This window comes from Cavia porcellus, unplaced genomic scaffold (assembly GCF_034190915.1).
Source record: "Cavia porcellus strain 051 isolate PalLab524CR breed Dunkin Hartley unplaced genomic scaffold, mCavPor4.1 scaffold_13, whole genome shotgun sequence".
NCBI lineage: Eukaryota > Metazoa > Chordata > Mammalia > Rodentia > Caviidae > Cavia > Cavia porcellus.
The window spans coordinates 30,165,975-30,191,816 of NW_026947496.1; the positions used below are offsets into that span (position 1 = coordinate 30,165,975).

Genomic DNA, 25,842 nt, shown 5'->3' on the forward strand with positions numbered 1-25,842 from the left:
TGCCATGTTGGAACTTAGGACGCTGTGAAACCAAACAACCAGCCTGCCTCCCTGCTAAGCAATAGTGAACCTACTGGTGCACAGCCTAGAGTCAAACATCCCACTTCCCCTACCCCGCTTCTTATGCCTCCCCCCATTAGCAAATGGGAACCAGAAATCTGAACATCTCCTGGGAGGTTGACCATAGCAAATAAGGGGGGATTTCCTTCTACCATCTCTTTGAAGGCAAATATTTTTATTACTGTTTTGCTCTATTCGGATTAATGGTACTGCTCTATTCAATATTCTGTTTTGATAAGTTCTATAATGTTCTGTATTTCATCTCATTTTGATATATGTGGTTGAAAGAACAAATATTATAAAGATAATGAAATATACTGTGATACCTATTATTGTTATCCTGGTAACCTGCTGTGAAGTTTTGTACCAATTTCACTATACGATCTTAGTTGGCTTTATTCTGTCTTGTTCTGTTGTATTTTACCACTTTCAAAATAAAAATTTTTTTTAAAAAGTAACTGTACATTTTTTTAACCTTCTATGTATAATTTTTTTGTGTGTCTTTTTTGTGACAGGGTTTCACTACACAGTTTAGGCTGGTGTTAAACTTACTTTATAGCCCATTCTGGCCTCAAACTTGCAATGACCCTCCTGCCTCAGCTTCCGGAGTGACGAGATTACAGGTGTATGCCACCATGCCTGGTTCATGTACAATTTTTAATGTATTGCTATTTAAAGTTTTTGAGATAGCTAACATTTAGATAAATATCTGTTGTTTGGAAATGATTTTTGAGTAACTAATGCTGTGAATATTTTGTTAATTTATACCAGATAATTGTCCTACTAACCTGTTTTGAAACTTGGTTTCACTTTTTGTTTATCTTTTTTTCCTCTTTAAAATATAAATAAATGAAAAAATATCTCTTTGTTTGAAACAGGCTGTCCCTGAACTCGCCATATAGTTCAGGGTGGCCTCAAACTCACAGTGGTCCTCCTGCTTCAATGCTGGGATTACAGGCAAGTGCCAGTCCATGTTAAGTTTCTAAAATACGCAATTATTTAAACTGTTTTGTTGATTAATTGGTAGTTGAAAATAAGTGTGTTTTTCTTTCTGAGTAGACTTTTAGGGGAAAAAGTGTGATGAATATAGCTTCTAGTCACATGTCATCTTCATAGCTTATAATTATTTTAAAAATCCTCTTGTTAGGAGAGAATAAATACCATTTGAACCAAAAGTCCAGCAAGTTTGACCTATCCTTTCTCGAACTTTTTGCATGTCAATTTCCAACCATCGTTTTTCTGCAAAGTATCCAATCTTCCAGAAATTAATACTATGAAAGTTCTCTAAAAGGTTTAATAGGGTTTTTTTTTTTTAAGTCTCTTGATTACAGCATCCCATAAATCTGCTTGCCAGCGAAAAGGGAAGAGTTCTCTGAGATCCATTGTATTTTTTTGGTCTTTTTTTTTTTTTATCAGTACCAGGGATCAAACTCACAACTGACTGCTTATAAGGCAGGCACTTATGCCACTGAGCTAAATCCCCAGCCCAATCCATGGTATTTTTCAGTGAAGTATTTGATGGGGCTCATCCTATGAGAAATGTTAAATTTCTGGGCAGTCCTTATCTCACTGGCTGACCATATCTGTATATCAGTGATAGGCTCCAAGTTGTTCATTGAAACAGCAAATTATTTTTATTTTCAAATTCAATAGTCTCTGTTTTAGAAACAAGTTTTGGTGGGGCACTTTTCATCCTTTGACTCTGCCCCAAGTGTTGAAATGCAGGTTTTGTAGACATACATACATCATTTTTCTTATCTTCAGTTTTAACATTCACCTTTTCTTTATAAAAAAAAATTTTGTGCAATTCAGAAGGTAATTTCTCCTTTTTGATGGATTTCAGAAACTGGTGACTTATACCATCAGAATAACTTCAGAGTTTCCTCAAAAAGTCTGTCAACAAAATATTCAGAGTTCTTTTGTCATTATCATTAAGAGCTTGATTTCAAATTCTGTTTTACACACCCAGTGGGATGGACCGGTGGATACTCAGAGTGAGCTACAGCACCTTGAGAGTAACTCCAGTCCAACTGACTGTAGTCTAAGAGACTGCAATGTCTCCTGGATTTTTAGGTCACTTAAAAAAATTATTTTTGGTAGCACTGGGTGTTAAACCCAGGCCTTTGCACATGCTAGGCAAATGGTCTCCCACTGGCTACTAGTCTTTTAAAAATTATCTTGAGATAGAATTTTACCAAGTTTGCCCCAACCTGGCCTCAGACTTGCACTCCTCTTGCCTCAGCCTCCTGAGTAGCTAGGATTTATTTTTAACTTCCTTTAATAACTACCTGATTGAAAGACAACTAGATTTTATAACAGCTTCCATAGTAGAAGATGTGTACCCTCCCTCCCCCGGCCACAGCCAGCATACTGCAGTTTCTTAGTTGCCCAGGTAATAATTCCTGTTGCGGTTCCGGTGGCTTCTGTCTCCTAGAAATGGCTGGTCACTGTGATGCATAGCTGGTCACTATGATGCACACTGTAAGGACCAATCAAAGGCAGCCAAGTACTCTATGTATTTCCCCTTCGTAATCCCGTAAAAACCTCCCTCTTTGAGATTTCATGGGGCTGGACATTTTGAGGAGCAGTTCATTCCTAGTCAGTGCGTGTCCCATCTTAACTAAATCTGCCTCCCAATCCTCCGTGTCCTGCCAGTGTTTTTGATTTCTGTTGTACTGTTTCTTTTGACTTTTCTTTTGACTTCTGTTGCACTTAATTCAAACAATTAAGATACAATGTTTTCGTTTAAGCAGATGAGTCTGGCTTCACACAGATATGTGCTTAACAAAAATTTCATCTTTCAGGTAATTGTAGACATTCTTTGATTTTTACAACAAAATTTGACAGGTAGTAGCTATTTAAGGTTTGGGTGATAATGTGGAATCCGAAGCCATAATACTTTGAATGAGCTTTTTGCCTATGTGTGTGATACTATGACAACTTGGCAATATTGATACACTGTGATATTTAGCTCTTGCAAATGTTGAAACATTTCAGTATATAGCATCAAAGAACATTCAGTACTACCCTCCCGCAAAGTCTTTCCTCATTATGAAAATCTAATGCTTCAGAAGACAAAAGCTTGTGAAATTTTTTAAATGCTAATTTTCACCTGAAAGCTAATAATTTTTCACTGAAAACAGATACTGTCAATAATTTTTTGAACTTATAGTTTATTTTTTTTGAAAAATGTTTACCAGTAACCACAGTTTGAGTATGCCATATTATACTTTTGAATGTGACAAACAAAAATGGTAATCAATGAAAAAATATGTAAAAAGACACTGCGAACAGTGCATAACTCAAAAATCACCCAAGCACATTTTGGAAACACAAATATTTTATTTTGGTGCATAGCCACAGTGCTTTGTCATTTATCCACACCGAATATTAATAGTATGTGTACTCAGGGTGGATATTTAACAAAAGAAACACACTATATGTGTTTTGTCAGTGACACAATGTATGGTACCACTAGGTGATGTCATTCATTATGGTTTTTGGCACCATCAGTTTTTTTCATAACAAATAGTCTTGACGGTATTATGAAAACATTCATCTCTTTATTTCCTTGGGAGGTTACTCTTGGTCTTCCTTCACCAGCTCCACTAAAGTTCCAGAGATTGAACCCGGGCAAGCAACCACTCTGCCACTTCCGATGTTGTGAAAAGCTTCTCCGGCTTCTCTCCAAGAAAGCATCGCAGGTGGAATGTTTGTCTCGAGCTCCCCTCTTCCTCTCGCCTGCGTGAATTTATTTTCTATAAATTCCCATTCTAAGCTTCCTCTGATGCTTTGCAGTCAGCCTGTTCCCCGAGCCTGGTTTTACCCCGACCTCACCTCTCTCTTCTCTCCCCGGGTGGCCTCTGCTGACCCGGAGCTCGGGCCATCTCTCCACGCGCGCTAGAGCGCCGCATCGCCGAGGCAGAGGCACCAGCCGCTCACCGCCCCTACTCGCCAGCGTGTCTCCTCACCCCTCCCTGGACCGCCTTCCCTGCTCCACCCACCCTCCTCTGTCCCCCTCCTCTCTTCCCTTCCCTCCCCTTTCCCCTCCCCGGGTCACTCGCAGTGTCCTCATTGGAGCGTCAGGTGAGGACGTCGCCCGCACCGCACCGCTAGGGTGGGCGGCCACCAGGGTAAAGCGCACCCGGATCGGCTCACAGCGCTGGCTTCAAGCGTGGCGCAGGTTCGGCTGTCCAAGTAACGCCGGGTCTGCTTCACCTGCCTACGGGTTCCAACCCCACAACTCAGAGGTCGCCGGGGGTGGTTTAGGGATGAAAAGGTGAAGTCTCCAGACCCTGCCCAGGAGCATCCTCCTAACGCTACCTTAGCGGGTGCGAGCTCAGGTCTGACAAAACCCCTGCTTTATTGTGAGCAGAGTGTGCGCAGCTACAAAAACTGCCCTCTCTGAGGCTCGAACTCAGGACCTTCAGATTATGAGACTGACGCGCTGCCCACTGCGCTAAGAGGGCTACGCCGAGCTGCTGCTCCTGCGAAAAAATTCACTGGGAGTGACGTGAGATGAGCAATAAACGAGTTTAGTTTTCTGAAAGATGTTATACTAAGACAGAGAAACACTCGTGATTTAAAAACACATTTCTGCAAGAGACAACGTGAAGAAGATAGAACACAGGATAGAACACAAGGAGGAGATCTTGTGGAAATCACTGGAGCTGTACCTTTTTGAAGAGAAAATGGGGTGTCTAGATATGCCAAGAGCCTCCGGCAGGCGTGGAGAGTGAGAGGCGCCGAGGGAGGGCCGCTCTCCTCGGGGAGGCGTCGGAAGGGCTCAGCGAAGCCAGACGTCTGCTACGGTCGCGGGCCTGAGACGCTCGGAGGCTGTCAGAGGGGAACACAGCGAGCTTGTTTGTTCCACAAACAAGCGTGAGAAGCAGAGCAGGCTGCCGGGGCCGGAGCGGGGAGGCGTGGCGCCCTCCCGCGGCGAGCCAACCGCACCCTCGTCCCGGTGCCGGGACCCAAGCAGGGTGGCAAAACTCCCACAATCCTGGAGTGTACAGACGGGGGGGGGGGCGTCCAAGCTGATCACGAGAGAACCCCTCTTCACCACTTCCCAATTTCTCTCCCGATGTCCTGGAGCTAAAGACAGCCAGCCCAGAGTCCTTCCTCTTTCCCTATGGAAGCCCCGTTTCTTGATAATCCTTCTCAGCTTCCCAAGACAAAAACCGGCAGCCCCTGAACTGGTGTCGCCCCGTCCCTTTCTGGAACTGGGTGTCTGTTGGAATACTGAATATTCAATATTTCTCTTGGTCCTGAAGGAATAGTCACGTTCCACCCTCCCCCTTTTCCTAAATTCACCAGACAAGAACTAATTTCCATAATTCCTAATGCATTCCAATGAACATGAAATCAATCTGTTTGACCCTTGTATTTTGTCTACTTCCGACCTTTCTTTTGGGTCCAAGTATTTAAAGATTTTGACCTCACCTCCGTCTATCTTTGATGTGTCAGTATGGTTCCTAGATTTGTTTGTTCATAGTGGAAAATTGTTGGATTTCCCAGAGAGCGCACAGGATTTCCTGAGGCTAAGCACAGCATTTTCCTTTTATAGAACTCAGGGAGCTTAGGAGGAGCTGAGGAAGAGAAAAATCTGAAATTTTTAATTTGTCTAGAGATTTGTTCCTGATGCACTTTATTGAGAACTTGGCACAGGGGAAGAGGTCAAGGATCCAGACAGAATGTCACAACAGCTCAGCGAGTAAGATTTCAAGCAGTTATTGTAGCTTAATCCTATTCTGACTGGTGAGTGTGTGTTAATGCAGATAATGTGCCTTGGCATACTTTGTAGTATGAAAAACTTATTGTAATTTATCAACACATGTGGAGGACCACCTGGATGATTCTCCTTAAAAGAAAAGCAATTATCTCCTTTTTGGCTGAACCTGGTCCCGTTTATGTGTATTGATGTATACAGAACTGGCCAGGACATTTCTTCACCACTTCAGTTGGCTTTAAACTATGCAGATGACTCTAGCTAAGGTGCTGATGTGTAGTCATTAAAGCACTGGGACAGGTCAGTGAAGCTCCTCCTAAAGCTCCCAAATGACATGTGTGAGCCAAGCCATGTGTAGACTGGCAGCTTTCCCTTAGGCTGAGATCTAGCCTGTAGATAAGAGGTTACAACTTCAGGGCATAAAAAATTACACATCATAATGGGCATAATGGCACACACCTGCAATCCCACCATTTGAGAGGCTGAGACAGGAAGATTGTTGTGAGCTCAAGGCCAGCCTGAACTACACAATGTCTCAAAAAAACAAAAACAAACAAACAAATACAGATCAGAACTGAAGCATCAACTTCAATATCTTAGATATTGCATCGAATAGTGTTATACAGATCACTCTGCCTCTTTCTCTCTGTCTTTCTTGCTTGCTCTCTTCTCTCTCTGCATAACGCACAGGTGATTTCAGGCCTCCCACCTAGCCCAGCTCATGGTGGTCATGTGTTTCCCACCACTCTCATAGTCACTCATCTCTGAGCCACTCCCCTCTTTACCAATTAGTAAAACCTGAATTTGACCCTGGGAGGAGGCCTTTGTTCTGGTGAGCCATCATTGTAGCTGGACTCAGGACTGCCCTGAACTACAAAAGCCTAATGTCTTTGAGCCATTGAGCTCAAAATCCCCAGGCCAGGACTTTCTAAACCCACTGACCTCAGTCCCTGCCTAAAAAGAAAACATATGGAAGCTATAGTACCTCCGCTTGGGGTGTTCTGCAATCCTCCCCCGCTCCACCCTCATTTTTCTTTGTCCACTGGGCCCTGCGTTCTGCTTTGTTCTTTTCCTGGCTGTCAATTCCCAAGGTCAATGGAGCAGGTCTTTCCTTTGTGACCCCAGTGGAGACTACATTAGCTTAATCATCCCAGAGTTGCAGTAAATTCCAAATCTGTCTCTCACGCAGGCAGAATTCTCATTTAAGATTGGGACACAGTCATTTTTTGTGAGTATAATTATCATCAGGTAGAGATTTTACCTAATTAATATTTGTGAATGAAGAAATGCTATACAGATGATTTGGGTGACTCAAAGGAGAGTCGCCTCTAGAGAATTTCTGTTTTTAAAGCTGTGAAGGGATGGTGAATTTGATTAAGTCATTTCAGCTCAGTGAAGACTGGACAAAGGATAAGAACCCTGAGCGTGAGCATAGCACATGGGCTTTTCCATCCATAGGCATCCCTGGAAAAGGAAAATTGATTGCAACAGAGCCAGAAGGCGTATTCTCAGAAAGATTGGGGTATGCAGATATTAACTGCTGGCCTTCGTGGAAGCAGGCAGGTGGTTTGGGATACCTGTAGTGCCCTCTTTCATGATCCCAGTTTATAAGGAGTATATATCTTAGGAACAGAATAGGAAAGACTGCTTATATGGAACACAGATCATCAATAAAGCTATTTTTCACTTGATCTTAGCCCAAAAGTTGAGAAATGATAAACCTGTTTTTCTACTATGATCAATATAAGGCAGCACTGAGAGGACTCAAGAGGTGTCAGAGACAGATTTGGGCTAATGGAAGAAAGAGAAGGATGAGGGGGGTGGGTATGGGCAGAACCTGCCAGGAAGGCCGGGACCTGCAGAAGAAGCTCATGGAAGCCAAAATACAAAAATATCAAATACTTTATTCAATGTTTTAAGCTTTGTTTTGCCCAACTGAGCTCAATGTCATGTGATGTGTGATTAATACCAAATCTCAAGGAGTTTCTTCAAATAGTGGATAATGTGGAAATTTCAAAAACATTTTTTAATGTGGTTTATTCAAGAAGTTAGAGGAAGATCTGGTTCTCAATTCATTTTGGACATGTTTTATCCAAAATGGATGCTTTAGGGAGACAAATCCTTAGGTGGGAGGACACCTCTTTAGCAAGAGGTTGTTGGCCACCTGAATTAAAAGCTGTCTCCTGTGTCCCTCGTCCTCCTTTCAAATTGCTTCCCTGCATTGTCTTTCTGCTTAATAGCTGGTCAACTCTCAGATAATTAGATGAAAGTCCCATGTTCATACTGTACCTGACCATGTTTTGTTCCCGTGAAAGGAAGTAAAAACATTATTGCCTCCCTTCCACCCAGTCTTAAGGGATATATATGTATTTCTTCAACACTATGCATGTCATTAGCTGTAGAAGTATTTTAATGGCTGTTATTCATTTGAGGGAGTTTCCATTCTTAGTTTATTGAATTTTTCTCTTTTTTTCTCCTCCCCTCTAGAGAATTTCTGTTTTTAAAGTCATGAAGGGATGGTGAATTTGATTAAGTATTTTTCTGCATCTAATGAAATGGCATATATATATGTGTGTGTGTGTGTGTGTGTGTGTGTGCGTGTGTGTGTATGGTATATTACATTTGATTGAATTTCTAATGCCAAGCTAATCTTTTATACATGAGGTAAGCTCCTGTAATTCAAAGGGTATTATCTTTTACAGATAGGACTGGATTCAGTTTGTAATTTTATTTTAAAACACTCTTTACCTTTAAGTGCATATAATTTTTCTTTCCTTTATGACTTTCTTTGCTTCTAGTTTGAGAGTTATGCTGGACTCATAAAGGATGACAGGAAGCATTCCATTCTCTTCTATCTAGAAGATGTTATGATTGACATTTCTTTTTTCTAAAGATATTTAAGCTGCATCATTGAAGTCTCCACTGGCTTTGGGACAAGTTTTACATTTATAAGTCTTATGCCTTTAACAGATAAAAGTCTCTTCAATATTCTTATTTTCTCTTTTGTATGTTTAAGTAGTTTGTGTCATAAACGAATGTATCCATTTTGTTTAGCATTTTTTTGCCAAAAATTTGTTCATAAAGTTGCCATTTCTTTTATTATCGTATTCAGGATTACTTATCATTTATAATCTTTGTAAGTACTTTTAGTGATGTCTCTTGTTTTTTTAATCTGTCTAGGATGTGTTGCTCTTTTAAACAATCAATTTTATCAGTGATTTTCATGATCACTCATCTATTTCCTACTTCATTGATATATGCCCCCCTTTTTGGTGATAATATTGGGGACTGAATCCCAGCTATATTCCCAGACTATTTTTATTTTTAATTTGTGATAGAGGCCAGATATGGTGGCACACGTCTATAATCCCAGTACTTGGGAGGCTGAGGCAGGAGGATCACTGCAAGTTTGAGGCTGTCCTGGGGTCACATAGTGAGTGCAAGGACTGTGGACATTGAAGTTGTTTCCATCTTTGGCTGTTATGAATAATGTTATGAACACTCATAAATAAGTTTCTGTGTAGGCAAGCTTTCATTTCTCCGCGAAGGAAAACGCTCCGGCAGTGCCCGAAGGGCTAGTCCAGTTTGCGCAGTGCGCGAACGGCCAGGAGGGCGCCGATGCGGAACCAGCGAGGAAAGAAGCAGAGCTTCCAGGGCGCGATTTCTGGACCAGAGAGGTCCAGGCAGAGAGCAGTCGGCCTGTGGTGGAGCTAGGGGGCGCCCATCCTCAGGCATTCTGGGCGCTGCGGGGTGCGGACCCGCTTCCCCGCGCCACCCACCGTTCCCAAGAGTCCGGAGGCTGGCAGGGTCCCTGCGCCACAGACGCCGGCGGAGGTCGCTCCACTCGCTCGCCGACCGGCGCTCTTTCCCCTGCGGCAGAGGGCGTCCAGCTCGGGAGGCCGAGTGATCACGGGGCTTCAGGGAGTCCCTCTGTCGTCAAAAGGTTACGAGCAAGGGCTTTCATGCAGTCTTTTTTGTGCATGAATAAGGTGTCACTTTATTTCATAAGGAAATGCGAAGCCGAAGATGGCAAAGAACATATTTGTCTGAAGTGTCTTCAAGTAAAAACGTGGGAGTGGCTTTCCAGTTTGGTGAACACGGGAGTGCGTTCGTGGATCCGTCAACAGAAGACGCCACAGGAATTGCCCCGAAGCCACAAGGCGACTTCTGTCCCTTCGCCGAGTTGTGCGGTGACTCTGTCTTACGTCAGTCCTCCTGTGGTGGTCCTGAATCACAGAAGCAGACGACTTGTGAATTCTTTCGTCTGCAGAATTTTAGTTTACAGAGATGTGAGGTTTAGAATCTTGCCTCAAGGCAAACTTGAGAAAAGTCATTGAATTGCAGCGTTTATCTTAAACTATATTAAGAAACACCCCACGATAAAGCCAGGTGGCCGGTTAGCTCAGTTGGTTAGAGCGTGGTGCTAATAACGCCAAGGTCGCGGGTTCGATCCCCGTACGGGCCATTCATGAGTTGCTTTTAGCAGTTCATTTACCTACTAAGTGTAGTACCGATAAGATCGTGTTTCTTGGCGGCCTTCTCCACTTAATCACAAGCTACTGTTGTAGGATGCTCAGAAACACTGAAAGACTAAAGATTGTGCAGTATGTGTCTGGAATGAGTGTGATTTGTCCTCATAACTGAGAAGCTATGCCATCTCCACCCAATACATGCCAACTGGTTTCATTTTTCTCAGTGTACCCCTGAGGCTCAGAGTGGCGCTATACATTCCTAGAATCAGGATGGGAGGAGGGCAGGGCATGCCTGATAGATCCAAAATCAGGAAAAGTCTGAAACCAACTTTGCTGAGGCTGAGATGGGAGAGAGGACTTCCAAGTAATTCCACCTCACTGACTGATGGTGAGTAAAGTAGTGAGTCATGTTGCATCTGAAATTTATATTTTCTATAGCATCAAGTTGACTGGTTTTGAGATTTGTAAATAACCAGAACAAGTTAGAATTCAAATCTTTTATTTATGGTATCTTTAGCTTTCAGTAGACATACACAGAATAAAGACAGTCACATGCCATTTACATTAAGTGAGAGATGGTTGTACTGATAGATTATAGAGGGAAAGAAAGCTTAGGGCCTGTTAATAGACTGGCTGTATTCTCAGCAAAAGGGCCTCATGCTCCAGCTACTTTCCCTTCAATTTTGAGGCAAAGTCCAGAGACAGAAAAATGCATCCCTTCCTCTCCCCTTTTCCTTCTCCCCTCTCCCTCTGTCCTTTCTCTCCTCTCCTCTCTCTCTCTCTGTACCTGATTGAGGAAAATATTGCTTAAATGCTTTCCCCAAGATTTTTTTCTCACACATCACTGGTTGCATTTGTAAACATCAATATCAAGACAATTGAGGCAACTAGGTAGAACTTTTGCCTTCAAGGTTAGGATCCATCTCTTCTGCAAAAGATGGTTCTGGACAAAAAGTTTAAGTACTGAATGAAATTCTATTTTGAAAAAGGAAAACAGAAGGAATGCTGATATCTAACCTATGGTAGGGTAGATGGAAAAACCATAATAATGAGCATACTCATTCTGTCCCTATCTAAGGAAAAAAAATCTATTTAATAATAAATCTGAGCCATGAGTTAGTCTTACAGATACACTGATGGTAGAAATAAACTCAAGCTACTAAGTGAATGGCAGTGGCAAGAGTAATAATATTAATATTTCATGTTAATATAATGATTTTTAAATCAAAATGCTGTACATTTGGCTTTACTGAAAACAATGAAAACTTTAATTTCTCACACTTGCTCCTTTTCTCAAAATTTTATAGTTTAAGCTCTTTCAGTTAATCTATGATCAATTCCGAGTTAACTTTTTTAATGAAGGTATCCAATTTCATCTTTTGATTTCCAGTTGTCTCAGTACCATTTTCCAATGCATTGCCTTGGAACCGCTTTTGAAATGCATGAGATGTTGATGTAAGGGGCTATTTCCTCCCAAGTCTTTCACTGATCCTCAGGACTTGATAACTGCGGTTTTATTGTGAGTTTTAAGTCTGGAAATATTAGTCCTTCAATTGTATTCATCTTTTTCAGAGTTGTTTTTGGATATTCTGAATCACTTATGCCGACTTAAGAATTTTAAGATCAGACTGTCAATGTTCAATATCTTAAAAACAACAAGAATGTCAGTTGAGGTTTGGATATGGATTCAATTAATATATAGATGAACGTAGAGAGTAGTGGTCTTGGAATATCTTTCCAAAAATTTTAGATCTTCTTAAATTTCTTTTAATAATTATATATAGTTGTAAGAGCATATCTTGTGTTTTTTTCTAAATGTATTCCAAAGTATTTCTGTTGAATAAAGAATGAACAATGTATTATCTTTATTTTATTTTTGGGTGATTTGTTCCTCGTGAATAGGAATGTAATTGAATTTTTTATGTCTTGCAGCCCTCAAAGATTCATTTATTAGATTTAATCTTTTAAAGGGTTTTCTATATACACAGTTATGTTACACACACACACACACACACACACACACACACACACACACACAGTGTGTCTTCTCCCTTTCTGGCCTGGCTGCTTTTTATTTCAATATGTTGCCCATTGCCCCAGCTGGAACTTTCAGTAAAATGTTGAAGAGAAATGCTACTTAGCTGTATGAATTTAGAATCTGAAATAATGAGGAAAGGATTTTTTTTAATTCCCTAAAGAATATTTTAAAAAGACATTTTGTTTCTTCCTGTTCTTCCTAAGAACTTAGGTCCAGTCACATTGTGGATGGAAAAACTACAAATTTTCAGATTATTTCTCTTCAGCATAGACCTTCCAACCTGGTGGCTTCACTGTTTAACCATCTCCACTTCCTGAGCACTTGACCCTGATGTGCAGGTAGGCAAAGCTCCCATTTTTTTGCGAAGAGCACTCAGGTGTTTTTTTGTTTTGTTTTGCCTTGTTGTTGTTGTTGTTTTTGCCTACCACATAGTGACAATATTGCAAAACTTAGAGAAAGACTTTTCTTTCCAGGAAGAGGATTCTGCTGACTCCACCTTCAATCTGTAATTATACTTCTAGCCCCTGGTAAGCACCTGGACTAACATGTCAGTGTGAGAGGCTGCATCCCGGTGAAAAGCCACTAAAGCAGCGGCTGTTAGCAGAGCAGTTCCTATGGCCCTAGTCCTGCTGCAGGTGCTGCCAATCATCTGAGGCACCACCATTTCTCCAACCAAGCCACCGAGCCATAATGCTCAAAAAGTCCTCGTGCCCCGAGTTGCTTTGATAAACAAGAATTACTCTTAGGACAATATTAGGAAAACTTACTCAGCAAGACGACTGGAAGACACTAAGTGATGTGTTCAAGATGAGAGCTGCCCTGACTCTTCCCTGGAAAGCTGAATGTGCTATCTCCAGGTTACTAACCCCTTTGCTGTCTGTTCACTTCTGTCACAGTACCTATGGTCTATTTCTACCCAACTAAGATGTAGTGAGTGCTGTGAGCGCAGGGATTCTTTCTTCTTTTGCATTTTGTTTTCTCTTCAGTTGTTGCACCTACAACAGCCCCTGTCCAAGGTGTGTCTGCAGAATTTTTCAGATGAATAAATCTACATATTCATTCAGCCCACACCATACACGGGTTAGGAAGAAGACAATTTGCCCTGTTACTTACATCGGAACCGTGACAGCTTGGTGTAGACTAATTCCTCACTGCCTATTTTAACTATAATTTCAATAGTTCGTGATTTCAGGGATTGCATTTTTTTGAGGCTGCTTCCTGGCTTTCTTTTTTTTTAAACTCAGCTTTGTTTTCCTCCGAATCCTCGGGGAAACTAAAAGTCTCTGCCCTCTCTGAGGTTCGAACTCAGGACCTTCAGATTATGAGACTGACGCGCTGCCGGCTGCGCTAAGAGGGCACATACTACTTGGCTTTTTTTCCTTTTTAAAGTACCTAAGCTTATTCTTCAGTCAATGCTCTATTAGTTTATAGCATTTGAAGAACATGATCAGTGCAGTGCCGGTTGGAAATCAAGCCACATCAGCCGATGTCGCTTTTGGAGGATTTGACACCCAGAAGCAACGCAGTCCAGTTTTCATTTACCCGTCTACGGGTCGCGATCAGGGACGTATCACCTCCTTTGCAGCTTTTTTTTTTCTCGTGTATTGGTAACCTGGCTTTCCCCCCACTCTTCCTCAGAAGTTTCACTCATTCTTAAACTTTACATAAACTTTTCTGGTTTTTAAATTAATGTGTTTAGATCATTCACATTTAATATTATTATGTTTACATATAGATCTACTATCTAATATTTTAGTAATAATTTTTGCTTTTTGTTTTTTCATTCATTTTCTTTCTATCTTCTGTTGGTATCATTTAACACCTCTCCACCTACTCTCCACTAATCTCTATTGTGCTTTCTTTCTTAATGAATTTGTTTGTTCTAGTGTGAAAGTTGTTAACTACCAAGATGAAACTGTTTTCCTCAGACACAAAGTTAAAGCTGGGAAATAATGAAGGAGAAAAACTCATGTGTGTCTGTGTAAGCAAGAACTGTTCTAAGGACTCTCTAACACCTCACCAGAAATTCCTATCTGTATCACTGAGCACACTTTTCAGATTAAAGGGTGGCTCACAAAGGTTAAACGTCATTTTTGAGTCTCAGAGCCAGTACCAAATGGCAAAGCTTAAACAGAGAAGCAGAATATTTGGATTGGAAACATGCTCCTCCTCTGGGCCAGATCATGGCTCCCTGCTTCTCCACTCAGATGCATTCATCCATACACCAAATATCTACCAATCATGAATTTGTGCTTTCCTTCACTCAACTCAAATTCCCAACTCTTCTTGAACCTGTCATCTGAGTTTGGCCCTTCCTCTCCCTCATCTTCATATCCAGTGACCCACCAAAAACTGTTCTTCATTTCTGAGCAAATCATCAGAACCTTTTGCTTCCTCTCTAGTCCTTCTCTGTGTAATTATTGTAGAGCTTCCCTGTGCCAGGAAGCTCAGTAGATTCAGAAAGAATCATGTCACTTTGGTCAGGAAAAATTTGAACAAGTGACACTACGCTCCCTGATTCACCATTTTTTGTCTCCTGGGACATTTCCATGCAGGAAACTTTAGAGCCGTGTTATGACATCAGTCTTCTCACCCTGGTCATATCTGATTCCTTAGTTCTAGTGTGTTCTTATCTCTCAATGCCCTGGCCCATGTTTTTACTCACATTGGGATATTTGCTTTGTTGAAACAGTCCCCCTAGTGACATTGTTCATTTCTTTAGTATCCTTGCTTTTTTTCTTTTCTTTTCTGTTTTGGTCTACTAGATCTATCAATTTTTGAGAGAATTGTTGAAGTGTGCAATTATTGTGGGCCTTTTTAGGTCTATTGTTTGATAATTAGATTTGATGAGCTTGAAGCTCTGTGGCCAGAGGCACATAAGTTTAAGATTGTTGTGTCTGCTCCTTCATTTGACCCTGTATAATTATGTAGCAGCCCTCATCACTCCTGGTAAATTTCTGTGCCTTGAACTCTGGTGTATATTGTCTTCATCTTTTTGTTGTTAATCTAGTTATCTCATATTAGGAATACATTTCTTATAGTTAGCATATAATTGAATATTATTTATTTTAGTCAATTCTGATGATTTTAATTGATACATTTAAACTCTTCACCTTTGTGGTAATTACTGATATTTTAAAGATATGTTTACTACTTCATGATTTGTCATCTTCGTATTTCCAGTATTTTCATCCTTTATTCATTTCTTTCTTCCTGCCTTCTTTTGGCTTAGATATTTTGTTTTAGGGCATCATGTACTGTGTTTCATTGTGCTATATGTATAGTACTTTTGTAGTATTTTCTGTACAACTGTAAAATATTTATTCAACTGTTTATCAAAGTATCTGATGGGGCTGAGGAAAGAGCTCGGCAGCACAGTGCCTGTCTGGAAGCTGTGAGGTCTTGAATTTAATTCCTGGTATTAAAAAAAGTATTGTTTCATTATTCCTGTTGTTCCATGTTTCTTATGGTGTCATTTCTATCCTGTGTAAGTAATTTCCATCTCACTTTACCTTCAAATGAAAATGTGTTCATTTTACCTACATATTTTACTGCAAAAAGAGCTCTGGGTTGACAGTTCTTTGCTTTCAGCCTTTCAAAAAGTGTTCTTCCATTTGTTCTGGCCTCCATAATTGCTGGTAAGAAAATAAAACAGTTCCTGTAGCTTATCTGGAATGAGGTTTGAATCTATAGAATTGTACATTTGTTAAATTTGGAAAGTTTTTAGCTACCAACCCTTCAAATACTCCCCACCTTTCCTGTTCTCCCGTTGTCCTCTTTTGGTACTGAAGAGATGTACATGTTAGATCTGTTGGCTTCTGAGACTATTCATCTTTAAGAACACTTTCTGTTGTTCTGATTGGATCATTACTATTGCTTTCTAATTAAGTTTCCTGGCTTTTGCCTCTGTCCTTTCTAGTCCAGCGTTGAGTCCACAAAATGTGTTGGTTTATCTTTTGATTTTTAAATTTTTGTTTATGCAATAAATTCTGTGATTACAACGTGGCCTTCATTTATCTTTAATGTTTGCTAAGACTTCTTAACTTTCATTTAGAATAACTGTCCTTATTTCTTGAGGCATTATTACAACTGCTTTGAAATACTTGTTAGAAGACCCATGCCATTTAATCCTTAGAGTTTATTGTCTCATTCTAAGGGAATTATCATTTCCTATTTCTTTACAAACTGTGTAATTTTAGATTTTATCTGGCCATTTTGAGTTTTATGTTATGAGATGCTCTCTTCTTAAATATGTTGGATAATGCAACTATTTTTGTGTTTGCGGGCAATATATGAATATTTTCTGCTTGCAAGTATCCACTGTCTTTTGGGGGGATGGTTTCAATTTCAGTTCCATTGTCAAAGCTTTCGCAATGCTTTTTAGGCTTTTCTGGAGTAGGTACAGTCCAGTGCAGATTTGGTTTATTACTTAGTTCAGTTCTCAGAATCTATAGTGTGTGTATATGGTGTGCATAATCCGTGAACGAGAGCCACATTCTCACAATTTGGGAGTGTGCCCAAGGAATTCATTTTCATTTTATGGGTTTGCCGCCCACAGCCTCGGCAATACTTTCTGATCACTGAGAGCTCTACTTTTCAGTCCCCCGACTGGAAGGCTGGCTTCTTGGCCTTACATATGCCAGAAATACATTGTATTTTGAGTCACGTGGTTAGAGACGGCAGAGAGACAAAGAACAAATGGATACGGTCTGGCATCTTGGGATCAGGGCTTCCTGCATAAAGGAAAGACAACTAATAAAACATACAGCATCTACTTCAGTTTTGTGGGGTTATCGACAGTCTACCTTCCTATGCCACAGGGTCGTTAATTGCAGGGGTTTCCCAAAGTTCTAAAGTTATCCATTTACTTCAAAAACGTCTCTAGTTGTTGAGATACAAAAACACCTGGAGGATGTGGGCGTCGATCCCACTACCTCTCACATGCTAAGCGAGCGCTCTACCATCTGAGCTAATCCCCCTGTCTATTTGGCTTCTTCAGCCTTTTATTTTAGCTAGGGACGCACTGGTCACCACTTCATTATTTTGAAGTTTCAGCCGACATAGCGACTGCTAAGGCCGTGAATGCAGGTCCAGGCGCTTCTAATAAAAATCAGCCTCCAAAGAACTGTGTCACAGTCGTTCTTCCGTAAGGGGAAGAAGAGGCAAGTACAGTAAATGAAGAACACTCTTGTGCCATTGGTCACAACTTCCCGATTTGGGAGAGAAGCGAGCACGTCCTCGCTTGGGAGTGCCCTTGCGACAGCTTTCTGCTAAAAGCGATGGAACCGCAGCGTCTCCAGAGGAGATGCTTAGGCGGCTTCTTAAAAGAAGTAAAAACACCCTGTTGTTTCCGCCCGGTTTCGAACCGGGGACCTCTCGCGTGTTAGGCGAGCGTGATGACCACTACACTACGGAAACCCCCGTAAAGAATGCTGTCTCTTAAGTGGAAGGTATGTTTAACACTGTACTTTAAAATGAGAAGTAAATATCGTATACACTTAAAATGTACAACATTCTGCTTTGATAGATGTATATATATTGTGGAATGGCTAAATCAAGCTAATGAACATAACCCTTAACTTTCATATCTCTCTGCGTATGTGTACGTGTGTGGTGAGAATACTTAAAATCTACTTCCTTGAATTTTCAAGTACGCCATACGTGCTATTAACTGTATTTATCACACTGTATAGTAGGTCTCCTATACGACTTATTTCTCCTATTTAAATGAAACTTTGGACCCTCTGACCAACATTTCTTCACACATTCATTCCTAGCCCTTGGTAGACAAACACCATTCTACTCTCTGCTTCCATGAGCTTGACATTTTTTAGACTCCGCGTGTAACTGAAATCATGTTATTTGTCTTTCTGTGCTTATTTTATTTCTCTCAACATAAAGTCCTCCAGGCTCAACTATGTTTTTGCAATTGACAAGTTTCCTTGTTATTAAAGACAGAATGGCATTCTATTATGCATCTATGTACCATGCTTTCATTATCCACTCATCTGCCAATGAACATTTAGATTTAAGCTTGTATCTTGATTATTGGAATAATGCTGTAATGAATTTGGTCATGCAAGTATCTCTTTCAACATCGGTTTCATTTATTTTGAATATGTACCAACTGGTGAGAATGCCTGATCATATGGGTGTTCTATTTTAATTTTTTAGGAAATTGTTATACTATTTCATAATGGCTATAGTAAGTTACATTCCCAGCAAAAGTGTCCCAGGGTTCTCTTTTCTCCGCAGTTTGCCAATACTTATCTTTTTGATACCAGCTATTCTAATAAGTGCAGTCATAACTCATTATGGTTTGGATTTTCTCGATGAAGAGTGATGAACATATTTTTATATACCTACTGGCTATTACCTTCTTTTCAAAAATGTTTATTCAGACTTTCTGTCCATTTAATCAGGTTATTTGTATTATTGCTATTGAATTAGGTTTCTTAAATATTTTGAGTATCTAAGTTATGTTTTACAAATATTTTTTCCTGATATGTAGGTTGTCTCTTCACCTTGTTGGTTCTTTTGTGGTACAGATGCTTTTAGTTTGAAGTAATCCCATTCATCTATTTTTACTTTTGTCGTCTATGCTTTTAATTCATACCCCAAAAAATAGTTGTTCCAACTAATGCCATGTAATTTTCTCCTTATGTTTTCTTCTAGAAGTTTTATAGTCATTGTTCTTACAGTAAGCCTTACTCCATTTGATTATTGCACATGGTGTGAGATGAGGCCATTTCATTCTTCTGCATGTGATATCTGGGTATCTAACACTATTTAGTGAAGGCACTGTCCTTTCTCCATTGTATGTTCCTGACAACAGTATCAAAAATTAATTGTCTGTAAATGCTTGGGTTTATTTTTAGATTCTTCATCCATTCCGTTGGTCTATGTGACTGTTTTTAATGCAAGTACTATAGTGTTTCAATTACTAAGACACTGTAGTAAAGTTTGAAGTCAGGTAGGATAAGTGGAAGCATTCAGATTTCTTCATTTTTCCCAAAATTTGCTTTGGTTCTTTGGGAATCTTTTGTTGCTTCCATGTGAATTAAAAATTTTTGTACTTCTGTAAAAATATGTCACTGGAATTTTGGCAGAGTATGCTGAATCTATAGACTCTTTCGAGTAATGTGGATATTTTAAGACTATTAATTCTTATTTGTGCTTTCATCTTTTTCATTAATGATTTATCACTTTCAGGGTATAGTTCTTTCATGTCTTTGAGTAAAATTATTTGCAAAATTCAAAATGTATTTGTATACTGTAAATAGAATTTTAAAAAGTTACTTTTCCAAATATTTTGTTGCTCACATATAATGATGCAAATTTTTGTATAAGATTTTGTATCCTTTGACTTTTACTGAATTTGTTTATTTAGCAAGTTTAGGGGTTCTTCAGGATTTTCTATATATGAAGTCATGTCATTGGTGATGTCCACCACTAATTCCTACTTTCTACTAACTTTGGTTCAAAGTTTTCTCTTTCTTTTCCAGTTCCTAGCGATGTAATGTTTGATTACTTGGGACCTTTCTTCTTTTTTGATGAGGCCCATATTACTATCAATTTAGAACTGCATTTTTAGTATTCCATAAGGCAATAGGGCAAATTGTGAGGCCTTGTGGTTTCCTGAAACAGATAAGATAACTGATCATAGCTGAAAGGACGCAAGAAAGCTTTTGCAGAATCATTTTTACTTTGTGAGCAAGTAAAATATGACAGTTTGAGCTTTTATTGGTTTAATAAAAGGCAACTGTCATAATAAACTTATAAGAAATAGAAATAACTGGCTTTTCAGTGGGTCATCATGATCATAAAATGGCTAGTACTTTGCATTATGGGAATTTCAGTATGACTGGAATCTACTGCTTTTAAGTTTCCACTCCTGGAAACTGATTTTAAGGCTTTCATGGTAAAGTAGGTTTTTTCTATTCAGAAGATACTTTGTAGAAAACATCTGCCTTCTTCTATCCAGGCATCCACTGTCAAACCAGACAAGAAGGGGAAAATATGAGTTTCCATAATTCATTGTCTTTCAACTTACCTTCTTTTTTCACCTCCACTAAGGCAATGTTTACATTTATTTTTAAGGATAATGGAGTCATCAGGCCACCTCACCCAAAAGCATCTGGAAAGTCAGTAGTATGAAACAGCAGGTTTTGAAAACAATTAACAATGACTAAGAGTGATACTGGGAAGAAAGGCCAGTTTTTCTCATGAAGGACTTTGGATGCAAAGTAGTTAGATATTGTAAGCAAAGTTTGCTTGTAAATGAATTTAGGTTGAGCTATAAATCTGCATGTCAGTACCACTCTCAACTCAAGACAAAAGTTGAGAGTGGTATAAAAAAACCAGAAGGTTGGTCAGGGTATTAACATAAGGATCCAGGCAGAGAAACTGTACAGAACATCTTCATTAATGCTGGATGGTGGTGTTAGATGCCTCCCTCCATTCAACAAAATTTTATTTGGAGGCCTCCAGCCTTATTCTGAACTTGATTTCCTGAGCCAGGACTCAGCCCCTCATGGTCAGTAGATGGCGCTGACTCATGATCCACTGGACTCCAGGCTCTTTGAAAACCTTATGTTGAATTATGCGGAGAGGTCCTAAGAAAGAAGATACAGCATTCCGTAAATAGTTCTAAATTTTAACTAAGCTTTTAAATTGAATGCAATAACCTCACCTGTTGATCCACTGAGACTTGTAGACCTTTCTTCTCACACTCTTGTAACATCCAGGGAGGGATTCTGCATAAGTTCATTTCTCTGGGCACCAAATGTCAATTGACTTAAGGACGAGATCGGGCACATTCAGGATGATATGGTGTAGATATCACTTGACTTATCTGATCTAAAAGAAAATGAATTCAACCAAGTGACAAAAAAAAAAAAAAAAAAAAAATCACACAGCCCCTGTCACAAAGAGTAGGCTCGGGACTGCAACCAGAAGTTGGTTCACATTTTGATAGATTAAAAATATTTTCCTTTTGCAAAAACGAGTGTTGCGGACTGTAAAAAGAGTGAAAATCCAGGAACAGAGAGATTAAGTGTACGTGTTCATTTGTCTTAAGCACCTTGCTTACCCTGAAAAGAGGTGCAATTTTTTATCTCTTTCCGAGGGTCATTAGAAACCAGGGACAAAGCAGGAAGTAGGTCTAGAGAAGGGCCTGACAGCACAAGAGACTTCTGGAGATTTGTTTTTTTTAAACTGCAGTTTCAGAATGAGAATAATTTCAGGCTAAAAATAAAGTCTTCTAGTTTCCTAATTGTGTGTGTGTGTGTGAGCGCGCGTGTGTGAAACTGAGCGTTCACTCGTCACCATTCAAGGAAAGGCTTTCAAGATGGCAGTTAAGTATTTTCATAGTTGAGTTGCTTGGCTGCCCACAGCACTAGGCAGTGGTGACCTTGCTAGAAAGTCGGAACGCAAGCTCCTGAGTCCTTTCTTCGCCAGGGTCCCGCGGGTGCTAATAACAGTGGACACCCCCCACCCCCCAACCCCCACCCACTGGGAGTTCGGTCGGTGGAATAGATGGCTCTTTCTTTTGACCCTGGGATCGCATCTCTGTCAAACTTGTAATGAAATGGATTGAGCTACGTTATCCTATTTCAACCTATTTGCTGGGCCTTGCTACACCAGCGGGATTCGAGAGACAGCTTTTTTCTCTGCCCCGCGACCCCAGCCTCGCTCTGGCGCTGGTAGGAAGCACTTCCGAGTCGTCCCTCCTGGGGGGGGGGGGGTCGGCGCTCGGTTGCTACGCAACCCCACTAGCGGCTCGGGAGACCGCTCCTGCACCTTCCGCTCAATGTACTTTCAGAGCCTTTGTAGCTTGTTTCGGTGCGAATTTAAAGAGCTGTAAATCGTTAAGCTAGTTATTACGTAATATTCGCGGCAGATTTTGTGTTGATCCTCAGAAGGGAATATTAAAACCAAGAACCAAACGTTCTCAAATGGGAGGCGTTTTTGTGCAAGATACGCCTAAAATACTCTTAGTGAATTTGAGCCAGGAACTTGTTTTATTCTTTTGTCAATCTTTAGTAGACTCGCTCACCTTAACCCAGATCTCCCTCATACTTGGCTGCTCTTCAGCTTCCCCGTGAGGTTAATATAAAGATTGTCTGCCTTGAAGCTTTGTTGGTTCAATCTTCTGGCAGCTTCAGGTCCTTCACTTCAAGGGAAAGGGACCCTGGAATAACAGATGATGGGAATTTAAGGAGCTTTCTGTCCAACTAGCACTCAGGGATTAGCTTGAAAAGACGGAGTAACAGAAACATTAAAACCCCAGTCCATTCTTAATTCTTTCCCCAGTTGAGGTTGTATTCCTTCCTGAGAGCGCACACTTCAGTTAGGATTTTTATCAAACTGCTGAAAACAGTTCGCTTAGCTGTCTTCTCCATTCCATTGCATACTCTTCATTGCCTACCAGGAATGATTTTATATTAAAAGCCTGCATGTGTGAGTGAAACAGTTAAATGAGAAAAAATGCCTTGTGGTGTTAGTGTGGCTCACAAGTGTGTGATTGCGTGGTATTCCAATCTATGTTAAGTGGAAGAGCCATGGGCTGGTATATTCAGGAGGCTATTCTGCTGTCTTGAATAACACAATACTTACAGTGGCTGTTATGTCTCTAGGGGCAAGATAAAGTTGGTGTTGGACTTATTTTTTTTTTATTTAAGGAGAAAAGAAAAAAAAACAGTGAAAGGGTACAAGTTATACAGATTTACAGAAGAAAAAAATGAACAGTAGGAAATCACTAGTTAATGGATTACATATTGCCATCTTAGAAATAATTGTTCAAGTCACAAAATTAAAGCTTGTAGAGTGGACATTCCAACAATGATACTGCAAACAGTTCTGTTCAATGATCCAATACAACTCTGTGATATCATTTTCTATCTTATACACTTAAATATACATGCAGTTATATAGTTTAGAGCACTTTCTTTTCCTCTCTTTTGTACAATGACTATTACACATTTTGGGTTTCATTGCTCCCACGGTTCTTATTGCTTTTTTGGAAGAGAGTAAAACCAAATGTGACATAACAGAACAGAATCGGTCAAGTCAAAAGGGTGGACATAATAGATAATGTAAAAACATAATACAAGGTGATCAACAATGGTTACCATAATGCCTCCCGCTATCTCTAATAGAATTGCCTATATCATTAGTTATAATACAATTGAACAAAACAGTAAAGAACAAAACCGACAAAACCAAAACATTGGAGACATTGTAGGTCTTCAAAAGTAGATAAAAGTCAGCGAGAATGGGCGTTATAATGAATCTCATTATCTTCACAGCTGATGCCTAAACTTTCAAACCTGATACTATCCAGCAAAACAGAATAGGGGAACATCAGTCAAAAACAAGATGGTGAGAGTAATACAGGGCTTCAAATCGAGATAATAGAAAGTCAAAGTGGGTTACTATATTATATCCTGCTATTTTTTTCCCTTTCATTAAACGGATAAAAATAAAAAAGTAAATAATGGAGTGGAGATTGAGAAAAAAGAGGGCATAACAGCGAAACAGCGCAGATCAAAACATAACCATTTAAGCAGAATAGTATTTCACCACCAGATAATTCCGACCCAAAAGTAGTTACCATATTGACTCTTTCCTTGAAGTCCTTGAGTACAACTTCGTATACTGTAGCATTAAGTATATCAAAACAATGTAAAACCATTTAAGAGAATGACAGCATTACAGAGTATTTAGAATCGACTAACAGAAAATTAACAATGGTTTCTGTATAATCTCCTTGTCTTTAAAAGGTTTTTGCTTATACTATCGTACATAATAAAATCCAATAAGATACAACCTGTTTAGACCATTGGAGACAGAAGAACAAAAGCTAGATGAGACTTCAAAACAAGATGATACTAAATCAGTATTACCTATTATCTTAGAGGTCATTTTCTCCAAAATAGCTGTTCCTATCATCCAATCTTCTCTGTCTCATTTCTGTTGAGCTCTTTTTCTGTCAGTAGCTGTCAGTTTGTCTTCTTCATTTTGTTCTCTGCTCCATTCGTTGTGGCCTCCCCGCCACTATTTCTGGGTTCTTTGTCTTTTTCTTTTTTTAGAATATCCTGCAATACTTTCTGTAGGTTTGAATTGGTGGTTGCAAATTCCCCCAGTTCCTCTTTATCCTGGAAGCACCTTGTTTTTCCATCAATTTCCAGGGACAGTTGTGCAGGATATCTCAATCTTGGCTGGAGATTATTATCTTTCAAAGCTTGAATTATTTCCCCCCATGCTCTTCGTGATTTGATGGTTTGTGCAGAGAAATCTGCTGTAATTCTGATGGGTGTTCCCTTGTAAGTGGTCTGTTTCTTGTCTCTGACAGCTTTTAATATTCTGTTCTTGTATTGAATTTCTGGAATTTTTATTATTATATGCCTGGGTGTTTCTCTGTTAGGGTTGTAGGTAGCTGGGGTCCTGTATGCCTCATACATCTGAGTATCTTTACCTTTTGCTAAGTTAGGAAAATTCTCCTGGATTATTTCTGTGAGTAGCTTTTGTAGTTCACTTGTTTGTGTCCCTACTTCTTCTTTTATGTTCTTAATCCTTAAGTTATGGCTCCTCTTATCATCTTCTTGTCTTTGTATTATTGCTGTTTGTTTCTTTGTTATTTTTAAGAAGTTTTTCATTTCATTCTCCCATATTACAAGTCTGCCCTCCAGTTCAGATAGTCTGTCCTTAGTTTCTTTCAAGCTGTTATGCCAGTCTTCGATAGACTTCTTAATTTCTTGATAGTCCCTTTGAACATGCTTCACATACGCTATGCTTTCTCTGTTTTCTCCATCAAACAATTCTCCCCTCTTTTTCTGTTCTTCCATTCCACCATCTGTTTTTTCCTGGGTGGTGCTTAGCATTTCTCTAACTATTCTGCATACTTCTAGCTTCAGGTCGTTGATAACTTCATTCCTGAATTGGTCTGTGAGGCTCTCTATATGGCGCTTAATGTCTATTGGTGCGGTGTCCACTATTGCCTGTTTTTCAGAATTGGGGGCCGAGGAGCCTTTCTTGTTGCTTCCCTTCCCCATATTCTCTGTTCCTTATATATATGCAAGCTTACATAGGAGGCCCAGCTTCCCTGCCTGTCAGCCACAGCCTGATCAAATTGCGCTGGCTAGGTGTTCCTGCCCACTGCTGTGCACCAGGAAGTTACGGACTAAGCAGCCTACGTGGGAGTCAGTCGCCCCTCCGGGCTACCGTCAGGCTCCGGGATCTGGGTTAGGCCAGCCTACCAAGTCCGCCTGCAGCGTCACGCAGGCCAGGCACTTTTCACCAATCCCGTCTGAGAGGGGAATGTGTGGTTGGAGTTGCCACCGCGCCCTGCTCTTACAGGACTGCCCGAGCCCAGAAAGTCCTCCGCTGGAGTCAAACTGTGATAGAGTGTCAGTTTCTCTCACTCACCTCGCCACAAGTCAGTGTACGCCTCCTTGTCCGTCCTGTTTTCGACCCCGTTCGCAGACTCCCGTTCCCAGAGCTTCTGCGCGTCTCTCCTTGCCGAGCCGCTGTGGAGGCAGCCA

At 40.2% G+C, this 25,842-nt stretch overlaps 1 long non-coding RNA gene and 4 other non-coding genes across 5 annotated transcripts; 1 reads left to right on the plus strand and 4 right to left on the minus strand.

Moving 5' to 3' along the window:
• Positions 1 to 3,382: 3,382 nt before the first annotated feature.
• LOC134478411 (uncharacterized) lies at positions 3,383 to 4,033 on the minus strand. Its single transcript, XR_010051033.1, has 2 exons — positions 3,898 to 4,033; positions 3,383 to 3,801 (listed from the first exon to the last, which is right to left on the minus strand). It is a non-coding gene; the product is annotated as an uncharacterized LOC134478411 (long non-coding RNA).
• A 423-nt stretch (positions 4,034 to 4,456) lies between these two features.
• Trnam-cau (transfer RNA methionine (anticodon CAU)) lies at positions 4,457 to 4,529 on the minus strand. Its single transcript has one exon. It is a non-coding gene; the product is annotated as a tRNA-Met (tRNA).
• A 5,650-nt stretch (positions 4,530 to 10,179) lies between these two features.
• On the plus strand, positions 10,180 to 10,253 carry Trnai-aau (transfer RNA isoleucine (anticodon AAU)). Its single transcript has one exon. It is a non-coding gene; the product is annotated as a tRNA-Ile (tRNA).
• A 3,329-nt stretch (positions 10,254 to 13,582) lies between these two features.
• Trnam-cau (transfer RNA methionine (anticodon CAU)) lies at positions 13,583 to 13,655 on the minus strand. The gene has a single exon. It is a non-coding gene; the product is annotated as a tRNA-Met (tRNA).
• A 3,988-nt stretch (positions 13,656 to 17,643) lies between these two features.
• On the minus strand, positions 17,644 to 17,716 carry Trnav-aac (transfer RNA valine (anticodon AAC)). Its single transcript has one exon. It is a non-coding gene; the product is annotated as a tRNA-Val (tRNA).
• Between the last annotated feature and the right edge of the window lie 8,126 nt (positions 17,717 to 25,842).